The sequence below is a fragment of the Oncorhynchus clarkii genome, chromosome 13 (assembly GCF_045791955.1).
Source record: "Oncorhynchus clarkii lewisi isolate Uvic-CL-2024 chromosome 13, UVic_Ocla_1.0, whole genome shotgun sequence".
Classification (NCBI taxonomy): domain Eukaryota; kingdom Metazoa; phylum Chordata; class Actinopteri; order Salmoniformes; family Salmonidae; genus Oncorhynchus; species Oncorhynchus clarkii.
In genome coordinates this window covers 31259824-31278369 of record NC_092159.1, presented here as the reverse complement: position 1 = coordinate 31278369, position 18546 = coordinate 31259824, and the positions used below count along the sequence as shown (strand labels likewise).

The following is an 18546-nucleotide window of genomic DNA, read 5'->3' as shown; positions in this document are numbered from 1 at the left end:
AGAAGAGAGGCATAAACATACTCACTGTGACCATACAATCTCCATCTCTCTTGGTTTATCTCTACCTCATATACTTCCACTCTCTTCCCCATTCCATTATTGCCTAATAATTTTGTTACCCATCCCTCTTTCCTGCACTATTTCACTTATGTGAATTTTTGCTATCACACTCGGTCACCAGTCCAACAGATCTCTCAACTTGTGGCTGGCACTGCTTTCCTCTGCAAATGGTGGGTAACTAGGTCATATTCATTAGGTAACAGAATAACACAGACTGAAACAGGGAGGCACGACCTGTACTTGTCCAATAAGAAACCGTTTTTTCCCATTGCAAAATGTTTGCATTGCGTGGTGGCCAACTGCACACAGGGGAGAAGGACTGCCCCCTCTCATTGAAGCCACGGCAGTTTAAGGCCGACAGCGGTACATCATGTATTGTTAGCAGAAAACAACAGGAACCTCCGTTATAGTGAATGGAAAAACATTTGAGGGGGAGTCTCTCTCATTCTTCTCTGCAGATCCTCTCAAGCTTTGTCAGGTTGGATGATGCTTCACAGCCATTTCCAGAGATGTTCAATCGGGTTAAAGTCTGGGATCTGGCTGGTCCACACTGAATTGTCCCGAAGCCACTCTTGCGTTGTCTTGGCTGTGTGCTTAGGGTTGTTGTCCTATTGGAAGGTGAACCTTCACCCCAGTCTGAGGTTCTGAGCACTCCGGAGCAGGTTTTCATCAAGGTTCTCTTTGTACTTTGCTCTGTTTCTCTTTCCCTCAATCCTGACTAGTCTCCGAGTCCCAGCCGCTGAAAAACATCCCCACAGTATGATGCTGCCACCACCATTCTTCACCGTAGAGTGATGAGCAGTGCCTGGTTTCTTCCATACATGATGCTTGGCATTCAGGTCAAAGAGTTCAATCTTGTTTCTCATGGTATGAGAGTCCTTTAGGTGCCTTTTGGCAAACCAAGCGGGCTGTCATGTGCTTTTTACTGAAGAGTGGCTTACGTCTGGCCACTCTACCATAAAGGCCTGATTCATGGAGTGCTGCAGAGTTGGGTGTCCTTCTGGAAGGTTTTCCCATCTTCTCAGAGTAACTCTAGAGCTCTGTCACTGACCATCAGGTTCTTAGTCACCTCCCTGACCAAGGCCCTTCTCCCCCGATTGCTCAGTATGGCCGGGCGGCCAGCTCTAGGGATAGTCTTGGTGGTTCCAAACTTCTTCCATTTTAAGAATGATGGGGGCCACTGTGTTCTTGGGGGACCTTTTAATGCTGCAGAAATGTTTTGGTACCCTTCCCCATGTGCCCAAACAAAATCCTGTCTTGGACCTCTACGGACAATTCCTTTGACCTCGTCTTGGTTTTTGCACTGACATGCACTGTGAACTGGGACCTTGTGTAGACTGGTGTGTGTGCCTTTTCTAAATTATATTCAATCAATTTAATTTACCACTTGTGGACTCCAATCAAGTTATAGAAACATCTCAAGGATGATCAATGGAAACAGAACGCACCTGAGCTCAATTTAGAGTCTAATAGCAAAGGGTCCTAATACTTAGTGGCAAGAAAAAGTATGTGAACCCTTTGGAATTACCTGGACTTCTGCATAAATTGGTCATCAAATTGATCTGATCTTCATCTGAGTCACAACAATAGACATAGTGTGCTTAAACTAATAACACACACATTATTGTATTTGTCTTGTCTATATTGAATACATAATTTAAACATTCACAGTGTATGTTGGAAAATGTATGCGAACCCCTAGGCTAATGACTTCTTCAAAAGTTAATTGGAGTCAGGAGTCGGCTAACCTGGAGTTCAGTCAATGAGATGAGATTGGAGATGTTGGTTAGAGCTGCCTTGACCTATAAAAAAACACTCACAAAATGTGAGTTTGCTATTCACAAGAAGCATTGCCTGATGTGAACTATGCTTGATGTGAACTTTGTTTGGAAGGAACACACTACACTGTCTGTTGAGAAAAAAGGCACAGCACACCAACATCATCCCAACTGTGAAGTATGGTTGGAGGGAGCGTCATGGTTTGGGGCTGCTTTGCTGCCTCAGGGTCTGGACAGCTTGCTATCATCGACGGAAAAATGAATTCCCAAGTTTATCAAGACAGCAGAATGTAAGGTTATCTGCCCGCCAATTGAAGATCAGTTTTGCTGAAATGAAACAGTTTTGTAATGAAGAATGGTCAAATTCCTCCTGACTGTTGTGCAGATCTGATCCGCAACAACAGAAAATGTTCGGTAGAGGTTATTGCTGCCAAAGGAGGATCAACCAGTTATAAAATCCAAGGGTTCACATACTTCTCCCACCCTGCACTGTGAATGTTTACACGGTGTGTTCAATAAATGCATGAAAACATATAATTGTTGGTGTGTTATTAGTATAAGCAGACTGTTTGTCTATTGTTGTGACCAATTTATGCAGAAATCAAGGTATTTCCAGAGGGTTCACATACTTTTTCATGCCACTGTATGTAAATAAGGCATTTACATGTATTTTGAATACATTTGCACACATTTCTAAACCTGTTTTCGATTTGTCATTATGGGGTATTGTATGTAGATTGAATGTTTTTTATTTTTATTTGATCAATTTTAGAATAAGGCTGTAACGTAACAAAATGTGGAAATAGATCATGGGTCTGAATCCTTTCCGAACGCACACAGAAGTTATGAGGATAATTGAGTTTGTAATGGCGCCCTGCAGTACCCTGGTCGGCCTTGAGTTACTCAATGAGAAGGGGAAACGCAGAGCAAGTCTGCAACCTCACTTTCTGGAGTAGCTCAAACTGCTCATGTTATGTTTCCATGAGATGCCATCTTAACCGATTTTAATTTGGTTTGCTTCACATAGAAATGAATGGTGTCCCGTGATTGATGGCTTTGTCCATTAACATCACTGACACACAGTTACATTGCCACGCCCTCTTTCAAATGGAAACTGTACTATATACACAAACGTATGTGGACACCTTCAAATTAGTGGACTTGGCTATTTCAGTCACACCCATTTGCTGACAGGTGTATAAAATTGAGTACACAGCCATGCATTCTCCACAGACAAACATTAGCAGGAAAATGGCCTTCCTTAAAAGCTCATTAACTTTCAACATGGCACCGTCTTAGGATGCCACCTTTCCAACAAGTCAGTTTATCAAATGTATGCCCTGCTAGAGCTGCCCCGGTCAACCGTAAGTCCGGTTATTGTGAAGTGGAAACGTCTTGGAGCAACAACGACTCAGCTGCGAAGTGGTAGGCCACACAAGCTCACAGAATGGGACCATCGAGTGCTGAAGAGCTGAGTGTAACAATCATCTGTCCTCTGTTGCAACACTCACTATTGAGTGACAACTTCCTATGGACGCAATGTCAGCACAATAACGGTTTGTCGGGAGATTCATGAAATAGGTTTCCATGGCTGAGCAGCCACTCACAAGCCTAAGATTACCATGCGCAATGCCAAGTGTCAGCTGGACCGGTGTAATGTATGTAGTGTATGTTGATAAACAATCTGGGGTCATTCGGGTCTTGTGTTAGTCTCTGGTTGTTGTGGCTGCAGAGTGAACGTGTCCATATATGTGTTAGGATCTGTTTGGTGTTAGGAGACAAAGGGTTGATCCAAAGACTGTCTTTCTCCTGTTCTCTCTCTCCTTCCATGTCTGTCATTCGGTCTCCCATTTGAATCCCTCCCCCTCTTATTATTCCCCATATTACTTTTTCTCCCTCTGTCCATCTTTATCACTCCCACTCATATTGCTTTCCTTCTCTTTACTTTGCCTCGGTCCATTTCGGCCTCACTCGTTCTTATTTCTGTCTCTTGTCCTCTCTCTGCCCACAGACAACACATAATTGACAGCTGTCTGATATGGGAGGCAGTGATCTACAGCACTCCACCAGACTGAAACGCTGGCAGTCCCCCCCCGAACACACACACACACACCTCCTCTGTCTCACCCACAGAGATCTATTTTAAAAATACAGACTTGTCTGTTAGAAAGTTTTCAATGGGGTGTGGAGAACAACCGCTGGTGATTCGTGTTTGTGTTAAATATGGATTAGTATCATGGGAACCACATATTTTACGACCAATGAGAGAGGTGTCTTACCCTCAACCAAAATGGGTTTTGATGAGACAAGCCTTCTAGGCTTTTCACGCATTCTGCTGTTGCGTGATTGAGCAAAAGACTGACAAAGTAATCATACAATTGTAACCACTGGGACTGCCTTTCATTGACGTTTTTCTGATGCTTAAACCATTGTTGTGTGGCGTTTTGATACACTCTGAAACGATAAGTAACATTAACGCTAGTTTTAATATTGCGTCAGCTCCTGGACTCCGACCTTTGGTGTCACGTGTGACCCCTAAGCAGAGTGCGAAATACACCGTGACATTGGGGAGGGTGGGGGGTGGTCTGAGCCTAATAATCAACACCTAATTTAAACAGTAAAAATGAATGACCTTTTTATTCTGGCATGAACACAATCAGTCATGATATTTTCATCTGACTGTCAAACAAATCAATTAAAAAAGTAGGCTACCTGTGCATGTTCATCCACTCTAAAATAATTCCAGTATACAAACTGCGTGTATACTTGCACCATTTTATGACTGTAAATGGACATCTGTTACATTAATAGACAAATTGACTCTTTTTTTTTTTTGTGGTCTGATAAGTCGGGACACCTAAAATACGTCAAACTGTCCTGGGGAAAACGTGATGGTCACCGTAACACACACGATCAACTTACTAAACAAGGCTACAATGTGTATTACTGTGAACTTCTTCAAATAGGACTACTGGTAGCCAGTGTGTACTGGTAAAAATAAATAGTGCTTAATGTATTAATGCTTGGAGTCTTTACAGATTGTGTGACATAAAACACTACCGTTCCTTACATTAATTACAATTTTGACAGTGTTATTTGTCATTATTAAGCATTTAACAATTGAACTTAAACCCTGTATGAATCATTGATCTTAGAGGTCTCGGAAAATGTCCTGTATGTGTAACTATGCCTACATAATGTTTCACCATGAAAACAGTTCTCGTGTACACAAATCCAAAATAATTTAGGCCTATGCCATTGCGAAATCGAATGCTTCTAACCGAAAGAGTTAACTGTACGCCTACTGTAATTAACGTATACTTGTTGGATGGATTGGATGCGCATTGGTGTCCAGCTTTTGGCTAGTTGTCTAGTGATATTGTCAACCATCAGCTGAAAGAAAACAAATATTTATTTAAACAAATCTACTTTTGGGCACGGAGTACACCTGAAACACAAAGCAATGAGCACTCTTAACAGCTGACTGACAAAAGCAAACAATGATATATCAAAGGATAAATCTAATGCTTTGGAATAAAATCATAGGCATTTTTTTTTAAGGACACATTGCAAACAAATGGGCGAAAAAGGAGGAAGTACACAGGAAACTGTGTAAAGGAGCTCAGCTGTGGCCGAAATTCAGCACTACTGATTGGACAACGCCACCACATACAAATATGGTTTAAACCATGACTGAGAGGTGGGGGTATTTGTTTTCATATTTACCACTGTAAATACATACCACTGCATTTTAAACATGTCGGATAATTATTAAATTAGCATTATTTAGAGCCCCCCACCCTAGAGTCTAAACAAACCGAACAAGATTTCTATTTTTGCCTGTTTAGGTTGCACCAGGCAGACGTTTTCACACAGAATCAAGCACTCGGCATCAAACCCTGCATTGTAAGACGTTTATACAGTTAAGACCAGTGTAAAAGAGATTAGGAAGGGTTACTTATTGACTTAGAGACCGATCGCTCTAGTCTGTCTAAATAGAGGCACTGGTGGCGGTGCACTTAAGGATTAAGCAGAAGCATCAAGCTCTTGTCGAGGATGTTTCTCTTAGACTTTGGTTGATCCCAGATGATCTTGTCAGACTTGGTAATGCTTTCAAAACAAGCTCCCAAGTGAAAGGGAGTGGTTAGATGAATTGAGTGCAGATGCAGACACGCATGCATGTACAGACCCGCATGTATACCCATACACACAGGCCGAAATCGAGACTGAATTGTACATTCTGATCTCTATGAAAAATCACTCTCCCTCCATACCTTTGTCCTATTCTTTCGCTGCAATCCACAGGAAGTCAAAAAATATGCAGCCCAGAGAAGGTCCTATTGGAGGCTCTGAAAGCACCCGATCCTTTGCCTCCTTTGCATTTTTCTTTTTGAACCTCCAGAACTTAAAGGGGCTCCGTTCTTTTATTGTGTCCCCCCAGAATACGTTGAAAGGCCCTTCTTCAATCCCGTTGCCCCCCCTCTAAAGACCCTTTCAGTCCCTCAGAAGTTGGGGGTGTTGCAACGTAGACCGGGGTTATTTTGGGGCGACACAATCAGGATGTATCTGCCGTCCTGATAAACTGAATGTCATGGTGTCCCTTTTCTCTATACACATGCTAATGCCTCCCAATCAGTTCGGCAGTTGGAGAGTGTGGGCATTTGTTCAGGGAAGGACACCCGGGGATAGCTAGCTACACATCCCATCCCTCTCACAGTAGGGTGTGAGGGGAGTCTCACTAGCTCTCTGTTCAGTGCTCCTTCTGTCACCAGATGGTCGAAATTTGGGGGTGGATGGATGTACTTAAAGGTGTTATTGTTCGACAACTAGGCCTAGCTATAGCCCGATATGGGATGACTGACTTGACTTCATTCAAGAGAAGCAGAGCGACTGAAATGCAATCAAGCTACCTGCTGCTCTGTTTTTTTTCCTTCTCCTTTTTCATATTCATAGGAGACTTCAGTTACCGCTTCTCTTTCCCTCGTTTTCTTTTTCATTAGCATTCCAGAATGAATGATGATGATTCCTCCTCGCTTCCACCCAATGGGGTTCATTTTTTTGTCAACAGACAATGCAACAGACTGCTTTCCTCAAGCTCTATGGGGAAATCCTGGCGGGAAAATAGGCTTGCGAAAAACTGTCCTTGTTTCACTCTCCTACTCTGTCTCTGCTACCATTGCCATTGGACATAGCACTGCCCTTAGCACTGGCGCCGGAGAGCCATGGCTGCCATTTCATGGGCTCTTAACCAACCGTGCCATTTTGTTTAGTTTTAAAAAACAAACAATTGTAACTTATTTTGTACATAATGCTGCTGCTACTGTCTCTTATGACTGGAAAGAGCTTCTGTAAATCAGAACAGAGATTACTCACCTTGAACTGGACGAATAATCTCGTCCGATTCATTTTCTTTAATGAATCGGACGAGAAGGATTTACTCCAGACACCCGGCGAGGTTAAGTCGCAGGAGAAAAAGACTGAAGAGATATGTCGGAAGAAATCGGGATGCCTTGTGAGGATCCGCCGACAATTGGCTAATCTGCCTTTGCCATCCTGGCCAACGTACAATCGCTGGATAATACATTGGACGAACTAAAAGCACATATATCCTACCAACAGGACATTAACTGTAATATCTTATGTTTCACTGAGTCGTGGCTGAACAATAACATGATTAACATACAGCTGGCAGGGTTACACACTGCATCGGCAGGATAGAACAGCAGCCTCTGGTAAGACAAGGGGTGGCGGTCTATGTATATTTGTAAACAAAAGCTGGTGCACGATATCTAAGGAAGTCTCATGGAGTATCTCATGATAAGCTGTAGACCACACTATCTACTAAGAGAGTTTTCATACAATCTTCTTAGCTGTCTACATACCACCACAGACTGATGCTGGCACTAAGACCGCACTCAATGAGCTGTATAACACCAAAAGAAAACAGGAAAACGCTCAGCCAGAAGCGGCGCTCCTAGTGGCCGGAGACTTTAATACAGAGAAACTTAAATCTGTTTTACCTCATTTCTATCAGCATGTTAAATGTGCACCAGAGGGAAAACAACTCTAGACCACCTTTACTCAACACACAGAGATGTGTACAAAGCTCGCCCTCCATTTGGCAAATCTGACCATAATTCTATCCTCCTGATTCCTGTTTACATACAAATAATTTAAGCAGGAAGCAGCAGTGACTCGGTCAATAAAAAAAGTGTTCAGATGATGCAGATGCTAAACTACAGGACTGTTTTGCTAGCACAGACTGGAATATCTTCCGGGATTCTTCCAGTGGCATTGGAGTACACCACATCAGTTACTGGCTTCATTAATAAGTGCATCGATGACGTTGTCCCCACAGTGAATGTACGTACATACCCCAACCAGAAGCCATGGATTACATTCAACATCCACACTGAGCTAAAGGGTAGAGCTGCCGCTTTCAAGGAGCGGGACTCTAATCCGGAAGCTTACAAGAAATCCTGCTATGGCCTCCGACGAACCACCAACTAGGCAAAGCGTCAATACTGGACTAAGATCAAATCGTACTACACCGGCTCCGACTCTCGCCAAATGTGGCAGGGCTTGCAAACTATTAGACGACAAAGAGAAAAACAGCTGAGAGCTGCCCAGTGACCCGAGCCTACCAGATGAGCTAAATTACTTCTATGCTCGCTTCAAGGCAAGTAACACTGAAACATGTATGAGAGGATCACCAACAACGAGACAGCCTATAGGGATGAGGTCAGAGACCTGGCCGTGTGGTGCCGGGACAAGAACGTGATCAAAACTAAGGAGATGATTGTGGACCAGGAAAAGGAGGACTGAGCACGCCCCCAATCTCATCGACGGGGCTATAGTGGAGCAGGTTGAGAGCTTCAAGTTCCTTGGTGTCCACATCACCAACATACTAACATGGTCCAAGCACACCAAGACAGTCGTGAAGAGGGCACCACAAAACCTATTCCCCCTCATGCCAAATCCTTTCAGTCTCCTGAGTCCTCAGATCCTCAAAAGTTTCTACAGCTGCACCTTTGAGAGCATGGTGATGGTTGCATCACTGCCTGACTGGTTGCATCACTGCCTGGTTTGGCAACTGCTCAGCCTCAGACCGCAAGACACTACAGAGGGTAGTGTCTTGCGGTCCAGTACATCACTGGGGCCAAACCTCCTGCCATCCAGGACCTCTATACCAGGCGGTGTCAGAGGAAGGCCCTAAAAATTGTAAAAGAATCCAGCCACCCTAGTCATAAACTGTTCTCAAATTCTAGGTCCTTAAAGCTTCTAACAGCTTCTACCCCCAAGCCTTAAGACTATTGAACATCTAATCAAATGGCTACCTAGACTACTTGCACCCCCCCTCCTCTACGCTGCTGCTACTCTGTTATTATCTACGCTTAGTCACTTCAATAACTCTACCCACATGTATATATTATCTTGTCTAACCGGTGCCCTGCACATGGTTCTCCCTGTATATAGCCTCGGTATTGTTATTTTACTGCTACTCTTAATTATTTGTTACTTTTATTTTCAGGTAATTTTCTCTACTGCATTGTTGGTTAAGGGCTTGTAAGTAAGCATTTCAAGGTCTACACCTGTTGTTATTTGTCATGTGCCGAATACATTTGATTTGATAAAATTAATATAGAAATGAAAGAGAACACCAAGGCTGTGTGCGTGCACATGGCTTGTCCTTCTGTGTTTTGTTCACACCCTCCTATGTGCCCAGATTCAAAGTGTCTGCAACAGCAACAAGTTGGAAGAGCCCAAAACCAGCCGAGTTATGAGTGGCAACCCTCGTAAAACTGACAATCCTTGACTTCGGCGATGACATTTACAAAATAGCCTCCAGCACTCTACTCAGCAAACTGGATGTAGTCTATCACAGTGCCATCTGTTTTATCACCAAAGCCCCATATGCCACCAACCTCTGCAACCTGTATGCTCTCGTTGGCTGGCCCTCGCTACATATTTGTCGCCAAACCCACTGGTCCATGTCATCTATAAGTCTTTGCTAGGTAAAGCCCCGCCTTATCTCAGCTCACTAGTCACCATAGCAACACCCACCCATAGCACGCGCTCCAGCAGGTATATTTCACTGGTCATCCCCAAAGCCAACACCCCTTTGGCCGACTTTCCTTCCAGTTCTCTGCTGCCAAAGACTGGAACAAATTGCAAAAATGACTGAAGCTGGAGACTTATCTCCCTCAATAACTTTAAGCATTAGCTGTCAGAGCAGCTTACCGATCACTGCACCTGTACACAGCCCATCTGTAAATAGCCCACCCAACTACCGCATCCCCATATTGTTATTTTTTTTGTTGCTCTTCTGCACCACAGTATCTCTACTTGCACATCATCATCTGCACATCTATCAATCCATGTTAATTGCGGCGGCAGGGTAGCCTAGTCGTTAGAACGTTGGACTAGTAACCGGAAGGTTGCAAGTTCAAACCCCCGAGCTGACAAGGTACAAATCTGTCGTTCTTCCCCTGAACAGGCAGTTAACCCACTGTTCCTAGGCCGTCACTGAAAATAAGAATTTGTTCTTAACCGACTTGCCTATTTAAATAAAGATACAATAAAAAATGCTAATTATTTTGCCTTTATGGCCTATTTTATGGCCTTTTACCTCCCTAATCTTACTACATTTGCACACACTGTACATAGATTTGTCTATTGTGTTATTGACTGTACGTTTGTTTATCCCATGTGTAACTCTGTTGTTTTTGTCGCACTGCTTTGCTTTATCTTGTCTCGGTCGCCGTTGTAAATGAGAACTTGTTCTCAACTGGCCTACCTGGTTAAATAAAGGTGAAAAAAACAACTGATGTCATGAACCGAGGGCTGACCCATTTCTTTTGTGTTTCTTGTTACTCAGCTAACAGTTACCATCACGCAGAGACATTTGTCCACAGGCCTGTGTATGCTGTTAACATCATATTGGTGTTGCAGCTGTACTGTTTGGTGATGACGAGGTCCTACTACTGTTTTCCTCGCTTTTGTCTGTAAGACGAGTGGTAGGATGCAGTGACACAGTAAACAGTCTTATCTCGAGCACTGGTCCTTTCCAAACAATGCCTGACTAACCTGCGCACCTTTTAATCTGCATCTTTAGGCTCACCTGTTGTCCATTTACTCAGTCTCATTCCAGACCATGTCCCCTTCACAAACATGGCCTTTTCCCTCTCAACCTGGTTCTGAGAGACTGCTGTATATGCTGGTCTTGTCTTCAACTCATATTTTAAAAATTATGCTCTTGATTTTGTCATTTTTTCCCCAACGATTTGCATACATTTAAGACATCTCTTGAAGAGTCTAGTGCTTCCATAGTGGCCCTCCAAGACTGAGTTTGGGTTCAGTGTTTCGTATGCTGAAGTTAACAAAAAAGAAAAGGGGAATGCATGGAGGAGCATGAGCCTTTTGAGCCTTTTTATAGATAGACACAGCAACCCATCCTTGTGCTATATGTAGGAAACTCGTCCCAAGTTGTTTGGTAATGACACAGTCACATCCCCGCTTGGTCCTTAGCCTCGAAGAGTGGCATTGTTGCATGCTGCAAGGCATATGGTAGGTATTACTTTAAAAGTTAGAAATTAGAATAACTGAGCCTTGGCACACTTAATTGCCCCCGAATTCCAAGGCTTGCTCTTAAGGGAAAGAAGGAGAACAACGTGGGAGTGTTTCCCAGCATGAGAAGTCCAGATGGGGGAGTTGAACAAAATGTCAGACCCCCTAAATGAAACAAACAAAAGTCAACATTGTCCTAGTCCAGCAGTTCCATCTCAGCTGGAGCTCCTTGCGTGGGCTCGATGTGATCGAGCCTGGAGCACCATGTTGCTATATCAAACAACAGCCCAACATACAGTTCCCATAAATCCCATAACTTGTTTAAAGATGTCATCAGTGCTTTATCTATGCAAACAAAAACCCCATATCTTGGTTCCATGTGGCAGCCTGCCTAGAGCTCAGCTGTGAAGGGTTCTGTTGGCTGGGGGGTAGGTTCACAGGTTGAAAAGGGCTTCTGGTGCGTTCTGGCATTGATTTATTTGAACAGCTGATCCAAGTCAACTGGGCCAGTCAGCAGAGCCAGAGCATGGCCATCCCACTTTCAAAAAAACTCAACGAGAGCTTTATTGGCAGCCCTTAACGTTGACCACTTGGTTTGCCAAAAAAACTGCTAGAGATTGCTGACATAGGCTGATTGAAAGTAATGATACAGTACTTCATACTCCAACCTGGATAGCTATACCATATACGTTTAGGATATGGAAGAGCAACCACTGTGAGAATCCAATAAACATAGAACCTGTAACTGCGTCATTTCAGCCAGCACAGCCCAGTTTTGCCCACCGGGGAGTAGTGATATGAAAATTGATTTTTCAGATTGTTAGAAAAAATATTTCACTTAATCACTTGAATATACTGGATGTACTGACACAGTCAACTATCTCCTTCTTTACTTCTCATCTCACTCATCACAGACCAAATGGGCCTAATTCAGTAACAGCTTGCCATAAAAAAAAAGCTACTACATGTACACACGTTATTTTTTACACTAAAAGCATCCATGTGAGGGGGGTCTATTTTGTATATCTCCAGTACCCAAGACCATTAGTTTGTGATTTTATGTGGCTATTGGGGTAAAGGCATATTTACTCAATGCTACCATGATTTCAAGTAGCTCAGGGTAGGTGCTGAGGGGTATACTACAAAGCAGGATCACTGCTTCAGCCAGCTAACTTTCATAAACAACCATATATAACTAGATTTTCTGGTTAATAAATCTAAATCTAAACATGTTTTATTTTTTGGGGTGGATCAGCTTAATATTGCGGCAAAATTGTTGCTTCCATCAATGCAATTCTCTGCAATTCTCATTCCCAATCCCCCATATATTTTTGGGGTAAATATATATAGTTTTGATATTTTTTATATACAGTATATCACAAAAGTGAGTACACCCCTCACATTTTTGTAAATATGAGTATATCTTTAAATGTGACAACACTGAAGAAATGACACTTTGCTACAATGTAAAGTAGTGAGTGTGCAGCTTGTATAACAGTGTAAATTTGCTGTCCCCTCAAAATACCTCAACACACAGCCGTTAGGTCTCTAACATCCACCAGCTCCGTGATGTGGTCATGGAGGAGTGGAAGAGGACTCCAGTGGCAACCTGTGAAGCTCTGGGGAACTCCATGCCCAAGAGGGTTAAGGCAGTGCTGGATGGAGATGGTTGCCACACAAAATATTGACACTTTGGGCCCAATTTGGACATTTTCACTTAGTCGTGTACTCACTTTTGTTGCCAGCGGTTTAGACGTTAATGGCTGTGTGTTGAGTTATTTTGAGGGGACAGCAAATTTACACTGTTATACAAGCTGTACACTCACTACTTTACATTGTAGCAAAGTGTAATTTCTTCAGTGTTGTCACATGAAAAGATACACTCAAATATTTACAAAAATGTGAGGGGTGTACTCACTTGTGTGATATACTGTGTATATACAGTGGGGAGAACAAGTATTTGATACACTGCCAATTTTGCAGGTTTTCTAATCTAAAACAAAAATCTAGAAAATCACATTGTATGATTTTTAAGTAATTTATTTGCATTTTATTGCATGACATAAGTATTTGATCACCTACCAACCAGTAAGAATTCCAGATCTCGCAGACCTGTTAGTTTTTCTTTAAGAAGCCCTCCTGTTCTCCACTCAGTAGCTGTATTAACTGCACCTGTTTGAACTCGTTACCTGTATAAAAGACACCTGTCCACACACTCAATCAAACAGATTCCAATCTCCCCACAATGGCCAAGACCAGAGAGCTGTGTAAGGACATCAGGGATAAAATTGTAGACCTGTACAAGGCTGGGATGGGCTACAGGACAATAGGCAAGCAGCTTGGTGAGAAGGCAACAACTGTTGGCGCAATTACTAGAAAATGTAAGAAGTTCAAGATGACGGTCAATCACCCTCGGTCTGGGGCTCCATGCAAGATCTCTCCTCGTGGGGCATCAATGATCATGAGGAAGGTGAGGGATCAGCCCAGAACTACACGGCAGGACCTGGTCAATGACCTGAAGAGAGCTGGGACCACAGTCTCAAAGAAAACCATTAGTAACACACTACGCCGTCATGGATTAAAATCCTGCAGCGCAGGTAAGGTCCCCTGCTTAAGCCAGCGCATGTCCAGGCCCGTCTGAAGTTTGCCAATGACCATCTGGATGATTCAGAGGAGGAATGGGAGAAGGTCATGTGGTCTGATGAGACAAAAATAGAGCTTTTTGGTCTAAACTCCACTCGCCGTGTTTGGAGGAAGAAGAAGGATGAGTACAACCCCAAGAACACCATCCCAACTGTGAAGCATGGAGGTGGAAACATCATTCTTTGGGGATGCTTTACTGCAAAGGGGGCAGGACGACTGCACCGTATTGAGGGGAGGATGGATGGGGCCATGTATTGAGAGATCTTGGCCAACAACCTCCTTCCCTCAGTAAGAGCATTCCAGCATGACAACGACCCGAAACACAAAGCCAGGGCAACTAAAGAGTGCCTCCGTAAGAAGCATCTCAAGGTCCTGGAGTGGCCTAGCCAGTCTCCAGACCTGAACCCAATAGAAAATCTTTGGAGGGATTGCCCAGCGACGGCCCCGAAACCTGAAGGATCTGGAGGTGGTCTATGGAGGAGTGGGCCAAAATCCCTGCTACAGTGTGTGCAAACCTGGTCAAGATCTACAGGAAACGTATGATCTTTGTAATTTCAAACAAAGGTTTCTGTAAAAAATATTAAGTTCTGCTTTTCTGATGTATCAAATACTTATGTCATGCAATAAAATGCAAATTAATTACTTAAAAATCATACAATGTGATTTTCTGGATTTCTGTTTTAGATTCCGTCTCTCACAGTTGAAGTGTACCTATGATAAAAATTACAGACCTCTTACATGCTTTGTAAGTAGGAAACACTGCCAATTTTGCAAGTTATCAAATACTTGTTCTCCAGACTGTATATGCCCATACATTTGCATACATAAACATTCATATACATACATTTTTTTTGAATATACCTTTATTATTCACCGCAAACCCCACCACCCTTCCCCCAATTGGAGCAAACTAATAAACAACAACACTCAGGCTTCTACCTTCAGTCCATACATCTTATACACATTTTACAAACAATCTATTTTACAATAGTTATATCTTGTTTGTTTTTAGTCCATCCTCTTTTTCTGATGTCCATCCAGTTTGATCTCCACTTGTAACTGTGCCATTTAACAATATTTCTAAAACTATATACATTTTACAGACCCTGTATGTTTTACATTGGTTATCTTGTTATTAGTCCCACCCTTCAGCTCCATTCAACCCCACCCATCTGTCTCCCAACACCATCCTCTTTGGATTTCTATTTGCCATACATTTTTCAACATTGCTGTGATGCTTCACAAAAGTTCTGATCCTTTCTATTCTTATAGCTTCTGCAGATTGTAAATTAAAGGTAAACAGTTTTGCTAAAATAGTTATTATATTATTGATTGATTGACTATGGCTTTTCAAATCACCCAGTATTGCTATCTGCAGCGTTTAGTTCTAGGCAAATATTGCAATTCTTCAGCCATTCCTGGACATGTGACCGAAAACGAGCTTGATCTTCTGAGGCTGTGGAAGGATTCTAATTGTGGTTTTAAAAGAAAACATGAATCATCAGCGTACAATGACATCTTAGTTTTTAAGCCCTGGATTTCTAATCCCTTAATATTATTGTTGGATCTCATTTTAATAGCTAAGATTTCGATGACGATAATAAATAGATATGCCGATAGTGGACAACCTTGTTTTACGCCTCTTGACAGTTTAAAACTTTCTGAGATGTAGCAATTATTTACTATTTTACGCCTAGGGTTACTATACATAACTTAACCCATTTTATAAGAGATTCCCCAAAATTGAAATATTCTAGGCATTTATATATAAACTCCAGTCGTACTTTATCAATAGCCTTTTCAAAATCGGCTATGAAAACCAGACCTGGTGTCCCCGATATTTCATAGTATTCTATTGTTTCCCGTACTTGTCTTATATTATCTCCAATGTATCTTCCATGTAAAAAACTGTCTGATTAGGATGAATAATATTTGACTTTTTAAATTCTATGCGCCAAGCATTTTGCTAGGATTTTTGCATCAGAACACTGAAGTGTAAGAGGCCTCCAATTTTTTTTATGGATTGGATATTTATATATACCACTTGGGTCCTGTTTCAGTAATAATGATATCAGACCTTCTTTTGCGTGTCTGATAATCTACCATTATATGGGAGTGGTTAAAACATGCTAATAGTGGTCCTCTGTGTATATCAAAAAAAGTTTGGTATACTTCCACTGGTATGCCATCCAGCCCTGGAGTTTCCACAGCCTTAAAGGCTTTAATTGCATCAAGAAGTTCCTCCTCTGTAATTTGGCTTTAACATCTGTACAGAAAGACTCATGTGAATTTTACATTATTATTAGGAAAAAATCCATACAATTAGCATTGGTTAGTGGAGATGGAGGAGACTGAAACGAAAATCTATTCTTAAAGTACTTTACTTCCTCTTTCAAAATATAATTCGGTGAATCATGCGTGACTCCATTTTTAACAAGTTTCAATAAAAACAATTTGGTAGCATTTCTATAATGAAGATTGAAAAAGATTTTGGTGCATTTTTCCCCATATTCCATCCAGTTCGCTTTATTTTTATAATATATTGCACTGTATCTTATCTTGAATAAGTTCCTCCATTTCTTTTTGTTTTTCCTCTAACGTATTCTGTGTCGCTATGGTACAGTTGTTATTGCTATCTAACTGTACTGTTAGTCCTTCAATTTCCTTTGTTAATATCGACTCTTAATCTAAATTGCTTTTGTTTTGCATGGCCTCTAAAGGCACATTTTAAGTGTCCCATACAATAAATGGATCTGCTGTACCTAGGTTATGTCTGACAAAGTCAGTTAAACAACTTATTTTGTGTTTTTTTTTGTTACGTCGATTAAACCATACCCATTTCAAATTATTTAAAAAATATTAGAAAAGTTAGCTGGCCTGTTTTATATAGTAAACAGAGAGACCAGCAGAAGAGGAAATAGCCACAACAATAACAAAACCAATGTTAATGTCCAGATGCACTATCCTCCCCACAACCCACCCATATGTGCCTCCCTGGGATCTTCCCAGGGGTCCGTCTTTCATTTAGCTCCTGCAGAGCCACCAGTGTTTACATTCAGTTCCTTGATGTCTGCATTTCCTCTCTTTTTGTTTATTTATGGCCTTTCTCCATACCTTCATTTGGCCCACCTACCACTACCACCGCTGCCCCTCTTCACTAGCTACAGCCCCACAACTAAACAGCCACACAGTGTTCTCGATGGCTGACCAACCTCTCCCACCCCCCAACCAACCTGCCTTCTTGAGGGAGTAGTCATTTTAAAGTAAACACACACTGATTTGTCTCTGCTTCAGGAAATCAAAATCAAACGTACGCATGTATGTCGTGGTGGAGTGCATATCGGAGGACCGCACTGGAATGTGTATGTGAACTGATCCCCACCCCATCCTGCCTGCCTCCGCTTGGAATAAATCCTGGAGAAACTTCCCCTGGCATGGAATGCATTAGGCCCTGTGACTGGGAGTATCTCATAGTTCTTCCAGGGGCTTAGAATGCCTGGGTACTTAGGCTAGTGCACCTAACAAGGCAAAGCAGACAAGCAGTGGGAAGATGGATGGGGTCCCTGCTATCTTAGCTCTGTCTTATTGATGTGTGAGGTTATGTGAATGCCAGGGTGGGTTGCCAGTTAATGGGATGCACCCATGTACGGTGTTGGAAGCAGGCTAGACGCCCTTATTTTCTTGCCCCTTGGTTTGGATACGGGCCCAGTCAGCAGTTGGAGACACATGAGCCCATTGATTCGAAGGCTTCAAGGCATATTGCGGCCAATCCCTTGGTGTGAATTTGAATCTCGATTTGAAATCCCCCCCCCCCCCCCCCAAATATATACAGTATGTTTTACTTTCCTGAATCATTTTTAATGGTAAAGATAAAGCTCACATTGTCAAGTAGAACAAAGGAATGATGGGGTTGTCTGCCTGTCTCTGGGGGTTTTGGAACTGGCTGCAAAGCTTCCACTGCTCACTGACCTCCTTTCTCTGTCATTTATTTTGTTGTCCACCTCATTAGAGGTCCACGGATTATGATTTTTCAACGCTGATACCGATTTATTGGAGGACAAAAAAAATCTGATACCGATTTAATCGGACGATTTTTAAAATGTGTATATACATACACACATTTTTGTAATAATGACAATTGCAATAATACTGAATGAACAATGAACACTTTTATTTTAACTTAATATAATACATATCAGCTTTTGGATGGGTGTTCTTAAGGTGATTCCACAGGGTGGTATTTTTTTATTTAACCTTTGCTTGACCCCATGCTTACATCTTTATCACAAATAAGACACCTTGCTTTCCCTGGTGCCAATTCCATGTAATAGTCCCACACTGGTGCTCTGTTTTTCTCTGCCATCTGTAAAAGACACACACAGCTCTGAAGTGACAATGACACTGAAGAGTCTGCTTAGGAGACAAATACTCTCAACTGTTTGAATAAAAATAGAGTTTAAGTTACCTGTGATGAATGTTGAAAACAAAAACTGTAATT

At 42.1% G+C, this 18546-nt stretch overlaps 1 protein-coding gene across 4 annotated transcripts in view; it reads left to right on the top strand.

Moving 5' to 3' along the window:
* The window catches only part of LOC139364537 (signal-induced proliferation-associated 1-like protein 2), a 112342-nt gene that overhangs the window by 20084 nt on the left and 73712 nt on the right, over positions 1 to 18546 (top strand). The gene's annotated exons all lie outside the window — the stretch shown is intronic.